Source organism: Solanum lycopersicum, chromosome 1, assembly GCF_036512215.1.
Source record: "Solanum lycopersicum chromosome 1, SLM_r2.1".
Lineage (NCBI taxonomy): Eukaryota > Viridiplantae > Streptophyta > Magnoliopsida > Solanales > Solanaceae > Solanum > Solanum lycopersicum.
Genome location: NC_090800.1, coordinates 22,423,546 through 22,435,838, shown reverse-complemented (window position 1 = coordinate 22,435,838; position 12,293 = coordinate 22,423,546). Strand labels below are relative to the sequence as shown.

The following is a 12,293-nucleotide window of genomic DNA, read 5'->3' as shown; positions in this document are numbered from 1 at the left end:
AATATCTAAAATAATGGGCCTTTGAAAGAATATTTTTGCAGAGCTCTCCAACTAACATTACACATACGCGACCCTTCTATTTAAGGACTCCATCTCCAGTTAGCTCAAATAAGGGGTGTTGTTGTGGAATATTTTCCCTCAATTTCCCAAGCTTGGGATCTTCATGTTTCCTTCCTTTTCACTTCGGTCACAACAGAAGATTCTACCATATTCTTAACGACAACACCCCCGTCTCTTGCATCTACCAAGCATACTTTCAAATTAACAAGTTGGCGTCGGTCTTTTGTATTTCCAACCTTATGAGCTTCAACTTGACTTAGACTACACATAGACTTCAGGTTCTGAACACCAGCGACAACGTTAGCTTGGTCGCGATGATATAAAATTTAAACATCGTAGTCCTTTAATAATTCTATTCATCTACTTAGTCGTAGGTTGAACTCCTTCTGCTTAAGTAAGTACAGAAGGCTCTGGTGATCGGTGAAAATATCTGTATGAACTCAGTAAAGATAATGCCACCAAAATTCTAAGGGAAAGACAACTGCAGCCAAATCAATATGGTGCGTAGGTTAATTCTGTGAATGTTTCCCCAAGTGTCTAGCGATGTATGCAATTACCTTACCGTGTTGCATAAGAACACAACCTAGGCAAATTCTTGAGGCATCGAAACAAACAACATAGCCATCATTACCAACTAGAGGAATTAGGACAGGTGCAATGGTTAGCTTAGTTTCCTTATGTATCAATTTTTTCCATGATGCAGAAATAGAAGAGAATCCCTCCACAAACATTCGTTAGTATCATGACAAGCCTAATAAGTTGCGAACCTCCGTTGGATTCAAGGAAATCGGACAAGTAATCACGGCTTCAATCTTTTGTCCATTGACCTTAATCCCCTCACATTTAATAACATGACCAATAAAAGCTACTGAAGTAAGACAAAAAATCATATTTAGATAATTTAACATATAACTTGCAATCTTGGAGAGTCTGCAATACAACTTGCAAATTGTCGGTATGCTCAACTTCTGACCGTGAATATAGAAGAATGTTATCAACAAACATAATCACAAGTTAATACAAGAATGATTTGAAGACTCAATTCATAAGATATATAAAGGGTATTGGGGTGTTTGTAAGCCCGAAAGACATGACAATGAATTAAAAATGGATATATCTTGTCCAAAATGTTGTTTTTGGGATATCAACTTCCCTAACTCGCAGTTGATTGTTGCAAGACAACAAGCATATTTTGTAAAATAATTATGCACCTTGTAATTGATCGAATAAGTCATTAGTCCATGGAAGAGGATATTAGTCATTATATATATAGTCAATATACATGTGCAAGGATTTATCTTTCATTCAAACAAAGAGCTCTTGGGCACCCCATGGGGAAGAACATGTCCTATTGAGAAAGTCCTTTAGTTGTTCCGTAAATTCTCTTATCTCTTTAGGTGTCATTCTACAGGAGGAATCAATATCGGTTGTGTATTAGGAAACAAGTCTATAGAAAAATCAATTTCCTTTTCTAGGGAAATTCCTGCAAGATCCTCAGGGAATACCACTGGAATTTCATTAATGATATGAAATTACTGAAGAGTCATGGACTCCTTATCAGTATCCTTTTAATGAATCATATGGTTTAGACAACCTTAAGCAATAAATTTTGGATCCCTATGATATTAAATAAACTTAACCGAAGGTGTGGCTGCACTACCTTGCACCAAGGGACTCCCTCACCTGAAAAGTGAAATCAGTACAAGGATACACAGCTGCCAACTAATCCATACCCATTAAAACGTAAAAATCTAGAATAATCAACTCAACTAAATCAGTGGGGGATGGATTATCATTAATTAACATGGTGCATCCTCGATAGACAAGACTAGCTTAAATAGAATTGCCAACAGGTGTAGACACGTAAAATGGTTGCGGCAACAATTCAGGTTTCATGTAAATCTTACTAAAAATAAATTGAGTAATATAAAAACCAGGGTCTATTAATACGTACACAACTTGAGATGATATCGTCATTATATTGTAACCACAGCAGGGGATAATTCATATTTCTGTCATCCTGTGACTGCATAAAAGCTACTCCTACCACCACTCGAACATGTATCTCCTGCACCTGTCCCTTTACAAGGACCCTCAGTAGACTGTGGTCCTGGTCATGGGGCATAGACTAAAAGTGAAGATATTGTTGTGGATCCCCAAGTCTAAGGTATATCACCTCTGCTCAACCTCGGGCACGGATTAATAAAATGTCATGTCTGCTCAAAATGATAACATGCACCTGAAACCTTCTACACTTCCTAGTGTTCGGCTTACCGCATTGTCTACAATGACGAGTGGGATGTCTTATCTGCACAGAACGATCCTATTGATGGCCCTCAAACTCACCTGAGCTATGTCCAGGTCCTGACAAACTATAACCATCAAATTTGCGGTCCCTGCACCTTTGGTGAGACACTACCCACATGCCAAGGTGGATACCAATCGAATGGGGGCCTAAAATTACCATCTAGCTCCATATTAGACCCCATAGTACGAGCCCTCTTAAATTGTTCCCTATCTCTGTCGGCTTCAAGAATCCGTTGAGAAAGGTCCTTAGTAGTCTGAGTGAAAGCCTGTCGGCGGATAATATCTATATCATGTAATAAGGATGCTCCCCTACAATATTTAATCAAATAATTTGCCAAACCATCAACATAATAATGAACTCTGTCTATCATCGTACGTACAATATCTGGCGCCTATCTTGCCAAAGAATTAAATATATGGCAATAATCCCTCACACTCATGGTTCCTAACTTCAGATTGATAAACTTGCCAAGACGAGCCTCTCAAACATCCCATGGAAAATACTGGTCATGGAAGGTCACGCCGAAGTCCTCCCACTATGCTGGCAGAGCATCAAGTTCTCTAAATCTCTCTTATGCCATATACCAACATATAGCTACGTTACGTAGCCGAAAAAGAAGCATCACCCTCAGTACTCTATATATATGGTCAATAAGTCTTCGGAATATTCACTAGGGCTAGATCCTATATATAAAAGAGGGGACAAATAAATAAACTCTCGTACTTGCAAACTTTCTGACGGTCTATTCGAGTATTTACTTCTGACTCCAATGGTCGCTCAGGAATAGAAACTATCCTAGTAATCAATTGAACTGCTTCCCTCATCCCTTGCTCCGAATCTCTGGTGGAGGAACAATAGGTACTAGAGGTCCAATTTCCCTTTTTTCAGGTGCCAATAGAATTTGTGAGGATTGGGGTACTGCATCTCCACAGTCTTTAATAGGTTCAACGGATTTTTGTACTAGGGGTACTAGAGATATACTTTGGGCCTCCAAGGGAAATCTATCCCTTTAACGCAATTGGGAACGGTCAGTACCTTCCTTGGATCCATACCTATCTCTCGATCTGCCATATTTTGAGAAAGTGTAACCTGTTAAATAGGAAATATAAAGCACCGATTTAGATTTCAAATATTTTTATACTTTTGCACTATAGCACGTTCTATAAGTTGAATAAAATGTAAGCATTCTTAAATTCCCTTTAGAAGCTTAATTATAAGTGTGGTGCACAACACACCTATAAATAAGACTCTATTAGGAATGACTTGTGGACCCCCTGCATGCGACCAGCTCGGATACCTGTTTTGTCACAGCGCAAAATAGGAGTAACTGCCACTAGATACCTTATCAGAACAAGTTACCCACTAAAACATACTACTAACAAACTATGAGGCAAAAAGATTGAGCAGAATAACTTCAAAAAAGTTCATTATTGACCTGACGGTCATGACCTGAATGAGAATAAATGATACAAAAATTGTAGACAAGCCAAAAAATTAAAGTTCTACTATCAAGATGACTAGGCCACAACCTAAGACATGCCTACTTACACACACATGAATATACATGCCAAGAATATTTGCTTTTGGTTGAAACGTACAAAAATAAAATATAGAATATTGCGTCCAGATACCTATAAGTTATATAAGCACTGTCGAGAAAAGGCCCCTACTCTACCCAAACTTTACAACAAAAGTAAACAACCTTTGATAGCTCAGAATGAGAGGGAGCTGCAAAGTAAACATCCTCTGATAGCCCAGGATAAGATGAACCTTACCAACTTAAGCTGAACCTGAATCTTAGAGGGTGTGTCGTTTAGATTCTATGCATGTACCTGCTCGCTTGAAACAAAAAATCCCCAGGCAAAAGGACGTTAGTATGAATAAAAACTTATTGTATGTAAAGCGTAAAATCGAATAAACAAATTTACTATAAAGAATATTTGAGATACCACCTAAAATCTAAAGTAAAAAAAACTCAATGGTAGACATTTGGCTCCCTACTACTTAAATATGCATGGTATGCTCGTATAATCGTATGTAGTGCATGAATATATATATATATATATATACTAGATTTAGGAACGTGCGTTGCACGTTTATCACAATATACTTCATATAAATTTTGTATCGTAAAATTTATCATTGTTTCGATAGAAACTACATATATCTTCCTAGTAAAAATATTATATGTTTAATTATAAAATTGATTAAAAGTGCATAAAGTAAACATAACTATCACACAAATTCAATATTCCAATGAAGATATTAAAATACAACATGATAGGTTAATGTATACAAAGCAACAGGCCATAGTAAATTATCAATAATAATAACACAACAATAGAAAGTACGTTGTACAATAACAACAAGCAAGAAACATAAATGTTAAACTAAATAAATAAAAAGAGACGGAAAAAAAAGAGAGCATAGAGATTTTCTCATTTCAATTAGTTTAAGTTTATATACTATTGTGTGAAGTATCACTATTTATTATTGGATAGCATTGAGAAATATAAAGAGTTGTCATAAATAAATATTAATCCATTTGAGATTATCGATGAGAAATGAGAGTAATGAACATAATGAATATAATTAGTGAGAGTTACATACATTTACAAGTTGATGGTAAGTTATGTATACTAATATGATGATTTACTATTTAATATTAATATTTAATTTATTAAACAATTTATAAAATTTAAATGTACTATGTAAACAAAATTGTAATCTAAGAATAAAATATATAAAAGAATTCAAATATACTAAATCTGTAATGGAAAATCATTATGACTAAGTATTAAAAAATTCATACGAAAATAAATCAAATACATTCTTAAAATAAAATTACAAATACGAATTTTTTTTTTTTATCAAATATGGGAGCAAGTTTAGCATAAGGCTACCAACGAAAATGCAAATTGATAATGTAAATTGAAGACATTCCTTTCCCTATTTTTTATTGATAATGCAAATTGAAAAAAAAGCTATAGTAATAAACATTCAACCTTTGACCGTAAAAAAAGTGAAAAGTTTTGGAAGACAAGTTAACGAAAGCGAGATTCAACTACATAAATGGAGGGGTCTTATCATAGTTCTAATCACCGCAAATTACAAAAACAAATACATCAAACTCCGATATTCTAGTAATTGAAGTGTTATTCATACTATAATCACATTACGCCTTGTAATCTTGACAGAAATCCTCTTTGTCTTGAAATTTTCTTCACTTGATTAAAGCTTCTCTAGTCTTCCACACACAAAAATTGTATCATGTATAAATCTTTCTATGAAAATACTATTAAAAAATTTTCATAGAAAGATTTGTATTTATAGGGAAAAAATATAGTTTTGGAATATGAAGATTCACTTGCAAAGTTGAAAGGTCAAGTATTATTACAAATTAAAGACAAATATTAATTAAAAATATAAATTAATTTGGAAGATGAAACACATACATGTATCTATTCAAAGGGATAACTCTTATTTTTAATTTTTGTTCTATTTAATTTACTCATATGTATATCAATTAAATAAAAATATTATACAAATTCTACTATTTACTATTTAATTAATTATTTATTTAATAACATTTGAATTTAGCATAAGGGTAAAATTGTAATTCAACTTTTCTACTTTGGAGCTTCATATATGATATGATATGATGATGATCAATGTGTTTTCGACTTTTAATTCTTTGTTTTTTTTCTGCTTATTGCTTCTGCCTTATTTACTGAGTAAAGTCATGAGTTTTCTAAATTTGTGACTTAACAAAAATTTGTGTTCGTTTGTGTGGAAATAAATTCAGCCTAAAACAGACATTGGACAGAATTTGAATCTTTACATCAATTAATTTATAGTTTCTCATATCGTGATCAAAGTACTTGACTCGAACAATATATGCAATCCTGGATATCGTCCCTTCCATCACTGAACTTTGAGAACTATAACAATGTGTTTCTTTCGTTTTACTCTCCATGAAGACAGAACAACAGTTTCACACTCACCTATAAGTTAGAAAAAAAATGTTTAATAAAGTTGTTAAGTTTCTTTCAAAGTCTATACACCAAGAAATAGTGGACTGGTGGTCCTATTTCTGGAATCCAATTAAGTTGGCAAAACAAATAAGGCAGCAACACAAAATGCATGTGTAATGTGTTATATGTGTAAGTGGTGGGGACTTAAGAATGTGAACTATTCATAGTAGTAAAATTTTCTTTGATTAATTTGTGCTATATATACCTCATCTAAATTATTGAATAGACACACAAAGCAAACATCTCTTGATTTCTTCTCTATCAATGTAACAAGTTTTGATCATTTTAGTGCAGAAATGGATTGTGTAAAACTTGTATTCCTTATGCTATATACCTTTCTCTGTCAACTTGCTTTATCGTCATCCTTGCCTCATTTGTGCCCCGAAGATCAAGCTCTCGCTCTTCTACAATTCAAGAACATGTTTACCATTAATCCTAATGATTATTGTTACGACACAATTTCAGGCATAGACATTCAGTCATATCCAAGAACTGTTTTCTGGAACAAGAGTACAGATTGTTGCTCATGGGATGGCATTCATTGTGACGAGACGACAAGACAAGTGATTGAGCTTGATCTCCGGTGCAGCCAACTTCAAGGCAAGTTTCATTCCAATAGTAGCCTCTTTCAACTCTCCAATCTCAAAAGACTTGATTTGTCTTATAATGATTTCACCGGATCACTCATTTCACCTAAATTCGGTAAGTTTTCTAGTTTGAGACATCTTGATTTGTCGCATTCAAGTTTTATGGGTGTAATCCCTTCTGAAATCTCTCATCTTTCTAAACTATACGTTCTTCGTATTAGTCTAAATGAGCTTACTCTTGGGCCTCACAATTTTGAATTGCTTCTTAAGAACTTGACCCAATTAAGAGAGCTCGACCTCGAATCTATCAACATCTCTTCCACCATTCCTTCCAATTTCTCCTCTCATTTACCAAATCTACGACTTTCATACACAGAGTTACGTGGGGTATTGCCCGAAAGAGTTTTCCACCTTTCCAACTTAGAATTCCTTTATTTATCATCTAATCCCCAGCTCACGGTTAGGTTTCCCACAACCATATGGAATAGCAGTGCATCACTCATGAAGTTATACGTCTATAGTGTGAATATTGCTGATAGGATACCTGAATCATTTAGCCATCTAACTTCACTTCATGAGTTGGACATGGGTTATACTAATCTATCAGGGCCTATTCCTAAACCTTTATGGAATCTCACCAACATAGAGGGTTTGTTCCTTGATGATAACCATCTTGAAGGACCAATTCCCCAGCTCCCGAGATTTGAAAAGCTCAACGACTTATCACTTGGATATAACAATTTGGATGGCGGAGTTGAGTTCTTATCCTTTAACAGAAGCTGGACCCAACTTAAAATATTAGATTTTTCATCCAATTCCCTAACTGGTCCAATTCCATCCAACGTAAGCGGACTGCGAAATCTACAATCACTCAACTTGTCATCAAACAACTTGAATGGGACTATACCTTCCTGGATATTTTCCCTTCCTTCACTGACAGATTTAGACTTGAGCAATAACACTTTCAGTGGAAAAATTCAAGAGTTCAAGTCCAAAACATTAAGTACCGTTACTCTAAAACAAAATAATCTGAAAGGTCCTATTCCGAATTCACTCCTAAACCAGAAGAGCCTATTTTATCTTCTCCTTTCACACAATAATATCAGTGGACATATTTCTTCATCTATCTGCAATCTGAAAACATTGATAGTGTTAGACTTGGGAAGTAACAATTTGGAGGGAACAATCCCACAATGCGTGGTTGAGAGGAACGAATACCTTTCGGATTTGGATTTGAGCAACAATAGACTTAGTGGGACAATCAATACAACTTTTAGTGTTGGAAACACTTTCAGGGTCATTAATTTGCACGGGAATAAGCTAACAGGGAAAGTCCCACGATCTTTGATCAATTGCGAGTATTTGACACTACTTGATCTAGGTAACAATATGTTGAATGACACATTTCCAAACTGGTTGGGATACCTACCTGATTTGAAGATTCTAAGCTTGAGATCAAATAAGTTGCATGGTCCCATCAAATCTTCAGGGAATACAAACCTGTTTATGGGTCTTGAAATTCTTGATCAATCATCTAATGGATTTAAGGGGGAATTTACTAGAAAGAATTTTGGGGAATTTGCAAACCATGAAGGAAATTGATGAGAGTACAAGATTCCCAAAGTATATTTCTGATTCATATGATATTTATTAGAATTATTTGACGACAATTACTACAAAGGGACAAGATTATGATTCTGTTAGAATTTTTACTTCTAACATGATTATCAATCTCTCAAAGAACAGATTTGAAGGTCATATTCCAAACATTATTGGAGATCTTGTTGGACTTCGTACGTTGAACTTATCTCACAATGCCTTGGAAGGTCATATACCGGCATCATTTCAAAATTTATTAGTACTCGAATAATTGGATCTCTCATCTAATAAAATCAGCGGAGAAATTCCGTAGCAGCTTGCATCCCTCACATTCCTTGAATTCTTAAATCTCTCTCACAATCATCTTGTTGGATGCATTCCCAAAGGAAAACAATTTGATACGTTCTTGAACAGTTCATACCAAGGGAATGATGGTTACGCGGATTTCCACTCTCAAAACTTTGTGGTGGTGATGATCAAGTGACAACTCCAGCTGAGCTAGATCAACAACAACAAGAAGAAGATTCACCAATGATCAGTTGGCAGGGGGTTCTCGTGGGTTACGGTTGTGGACTTGTTATTGGACTGTCCGTAATATACATAATGTGGTCAACTCAATATCCAGCATGGTTTTCAAGGATGGATTTAAAGTTGGAACACATAATTACTACGAGAATGAAAAAGCACAAGAAAAGATATTAGTCTGCAGCTACCTCCGGGTATTCAACTTGATCTTTATCTTTCCAACGATCATTTTTTATATATCAATGTATTTTTCGACCTCCTTCATCCTCAAAGCTCTTACCTTTAATTCTTCATTTTTGAAAATTGCAGGATTCATGTCGACAAAGTTTCTGAAGATGCGGATAAAAGCCTTTATCTTTCGTAGTTTATGATGTTCCCATGAAGTATTTTTTACTCTATGAATAAAGACATGACTTTTCTTCTTTTGAGATTAAAAATCAGAGTTTGCTTTCATTTGTCTACAAATTCAACTGATCAATTGTAATCGCTAAAGACATTGTATTTCACATGATATCATAACACAAACATACAACACTCTACTTTAAGTTCGCAAGCATAAAAATCTGAATTTACAGAGTTTGAAAGCATATTTTTTTCACTCAAAGGAAATAAATTTGCATTATTCGCTACTGCCTGAGCCTCACATAGACCACATCCACTGTTTTCAACTATAATCTGCATTTTTTGAAGAGAATGTACCAGTTGACCTGAGCATCACTGTCATATATACAACAACAAACAATGAGTTGAATGACACGTTTCCGAAATGGTTGGGAGACCTACCTCATTTGCATATCTTAAATTTGAGATCAAATAAGTTGTATGGCACTATAAGGACTAACTACTTGTTTGCTCAAATTCGAGTCATAGATCTCTCATCCAATGGATTTAGTGGAGAGTTACCAGTGAGCCTGTTTCAGATTATTTTTTATATATCGATGAAAATATCGACCTCCTTCATCCTCAAAGCACTTAACTTTAACTCTTCATTTTTGAATATTACAGGATTCAAGTCTATTGAGTTGCTGGAAATGCAGATAAAAGCCTTTTTTTTTTTAGTTTGTAATGTTTCCATGAAGTATTTCTTATCCTATGAATAAATATTTTATTTTCATTTTTCTATGTCATGTAGATATGTTGCGTCACTAAAAATATCATATTTCTCTCAACTCATTTGTCACATGATATCAAAGAACACTCGACTTGATAAATTAAGTTGCTGTAGTCTGTTATTTTAATTTTTTCCATTGAAACACAGCCGACGTATCATGAGCAAGAGACTATGATCTCAGAAATGGGAATCTTCCAATCAAACACACCCGACCCTGCAGCATCTACTGGAACTTTTTTCATCTTACATTTTTTATTACTACCGGTTGTTCCTTTATCCTCGATTACTGTATTATCTTGTTGTTTTTTTTGCTTAATGCTACTGCCTTATTTTACATCGAAAAAAAACCTCTCTAACTTCAAGGTAGTTGTAAATTTTGCGTACACACTATTCTCCCAAGACGGTCAGGCCCCACTGGTGGGAATCGATTACACTGAGTTTGTTTGTTAGTCTGTGGCCTGCAGTGTCTTTTATTAGCAAAATGACTGTCCTATTCTTAAGGTATAAAGTTGTTATGTTTCTTTCAAAGTCTATACACCAACTAATTAAGTTGGCTAAACAATGATATTTTTTTTTTGTCTAAAATAAGACATGTGTAATGTGTTACATACAAGTGGTGGGACTTTGTGCTTTGACTTAAGAATGTGAACTATTCATAGTTTACGGCATTCACTTGTGTGACACATTGAATGACCAAAATTGTTGAATAGACACACAAAGCTAACATTTCTTCATTTCTTCACTACCAACTTAATTAGTTTTGATCATTTTTAGTTGATGTATTTGAAAACAATATACTTATTTATACAAATATGATCTATTTCAAGAATGATCTTTATCCACGGTAACAGTAAAGTCATAAAAATTATTAAACTTACTAAATTTTGCACATTAGTCTGATCTATTTTAGATATTTGGCCTTCTCTCCAACAACAAACTTTATTTTCATGTTAGAATTTATTATTACTTGTTTTTTCTTTAGCTTCGATTATTGTATTATCTTGTTGTATTTTCTGCTTGTTGCTACTGCCTTCTTTTACATATTTCTGTGAGTCGAGAATCTATCAGAAACAACCTCTCAGGTCTCCATACACACTATCCTCCCAAGACGGATAGACCCCACCAATGGGACTACACCGAGTTTGTTGTTGTTGTTAGTTTCATGAAGTGTTTGTTAGCCTACGAGAAAATGTAGTATCCAACACTGCCTCTAAACACTTTCCAATTCATAACCAATCCTGAGGGTTCGTAAAAGTTCATGCTAAAGAGCATGAGGATTTGAGTACGCATTGAGAATGCTCATTTTAAAAAAGAGTATCACTTCACTTTATGCATTTCTTCTTTCTCGTACCAACTTCTAATGCGAGACTTTGTTCATTCCCCCAATTTTCGACATAACGACTTTCTGCTTAATTCATCACTTTCCAGTTCCAAAACTGAAGAAAGGTGAATCTGGAAAACTAATTAACAAATATTGAACAGATTCCCTGAACTATTAATATTCCAGCTTGAAGAATTTGACATATTCAGGTTTATTATTTTGTTCACTTACAATATTCCCTGGATACGAATTAATTAATTCCCTGAGATGTGGGAACACAAATAAGCTCAGGACATTGTGTGTGTGCAGGGTTGTTAAGAAAGACAAAACAAAGATGCTTTTTGTGAGTTGACTTGAGAATGTGAACTATTGATAGTTTCCAACTTTACAACGGCTTGAGATCGTCTTTACATATTGTGTGACACATTGACTGTACATGACTGTGTGACGTTCCTGGAATTGATTACTCCAAAGCAACAACTAAATCTGCATACTACATGTATTTGCTTAGTTTATCAAACTTATTGAATAGACACACAACAAACATTTCTTTATTTCTTCTCTGCCAACTTAATTAGCACTTTTGATCATTTTAGTGCAGAAATAGGTTATGTAAAACTTGTAGTTTTCATGATATATACCTTTCTCTGTCAATTTGCTTTTTCTATTCTACGATTCAAGCACATGTTTACCATTTAATCTATTCAACCTCCTTATAGACACCAATTTATAAAAGATGTCTAATGAC

At 34.4% G+C, this 12,293-nt stretch overlaps 1 pseudogene; it reads left to right on the top strand.

Annotated features, from left to right (window-relative positions):
• Positions 1-6,640: 6,640 nt before the first annotated feature.
• On the top strand, positions 6,641-9,550 carry LOC101259564 (receptor-like protein Cf-9; annotated as a pseudogene).
• Positions 9,551-12,293: the final 2,743 nt, after the last annotated feature.